A 1315-nucleotide genomic window follows, 5' to 3' on the forward strand; every position below is an offset into this window, starting at 1 on the left:
GGGAAGGCACAGAGGCTGGTGGGGAAGGGGAGGGATTCATTAGCCGGGCGGTTAATTAGCAGGTGCAGCCCAGGAGCGCTCGGCCGGCTCCGCCCCCCCAGCATCCCCCGAACGGTCCCACGGGCAGGAAAAACCCGACCCGGGGTTACAAACCGCCCCAGAAATCACTCCCCAAAACTCATCCCCCAGGTTTTTGCTGGAGGAAAAGGAAGGGACGGACTTTCTGGAGGGAAAAGGCAAATCCTTCCCGAGCACAGGGAGCGGCCCGGATGAGGATGTGCAGAGGTTGTAGCAGCATCCTCTGCACCCCCCGGCAGAACAACAATCCTGGGGGGTCTTTGCCTCTCTGGAGAGGGACAGCAGAGTGACAGCTTGGCTGTGGGCAGGGGGACAGCTGGTGACTGCCCACAGCAGGGCTCTGCCCCCACCGAGTGACCCGGCAGAGGCTGCTGTGAACATCCCTTCAGTGAGTCGGTTATCAGGAATGTCAGTTTAATTAAAGCCTCCCCCATGGAGGAACCAGTCCCAGCAAGATTTGCTGCTTCCCTCGCCAGACATTTGATCACAATACAAATGTTTTGCTGAGGTTATGAAACTTGAACTCATAGAGACACTTTCTCTAGAAGCAACACACTGATCCTTCTTGATTTAGCATAACTTCTAGGCAATGTGCATTGAACAGGCTGACATATTGAAGCCCTTTAGGGGTTCATCACAAAGTGCTGATGGTCCTGACTTGGCCCCCAAAATATCTCTATTTGCATTCACACGTGTTGCCATCCCATGAAAGTCAGTGAAAAATTCCCGTGTCAGGAGGGAAACGTGTCTCCTGCAGGGGCCACTGGACCACCAGAGGGAAGAACCCCCCTCAGGGGGTCTGGAAAAGAAGCTGGAGGCTGCGATTTGACTACTGAGTAAGTAGATGCAGCACCACAAAACCGGCTTGAGAGAGCAGGTGCTGCAGGAGGGGACAGCCCAGCTGCTGTACATGCAGGAAGATAAATCAATTAAGAATAGCAGAAGCAGTGCAGAGCCCAGCTCTGAGCTCCAGCCACCCCTCCCCACCCCCCCTAGTGCCAGGGTGCTGGTGAAAGTGAAGGCAAAAGCTGGGAGCAAAAAGGGAGCAGGAGAAAGTGCAAGGAAACCAGGTGTGCAAAGCTGGGGATGTTGCAGTGTCAGTGTCCCAGGGCACAATTAGGTTTACCTGCCTTACCCTGGAGCTGCTCAGCACCCTTGGAAACGTTAGACCTCATCAAGCTTTGCCATTTCTGCAGGGATCCCCTGGGACAGCTGGATTTGGGGCAGGAGTAGGGAA

The sequence above is a fragment of the Chaetura pelagica genome, unplaced genomic scaffold (genome assembly GCF_000747805.2).
Source record: "Chaetura pelagica isolate M959 unplaced genomic scaffold, ChaPel_1.0 scaffold152, whole genome shotgun sequence".
NCBI lineage: Eukaryota > Metazoa > Chordata > Aves > Apodiformes > Apodidae > Chaetura > Chaetura pelagica.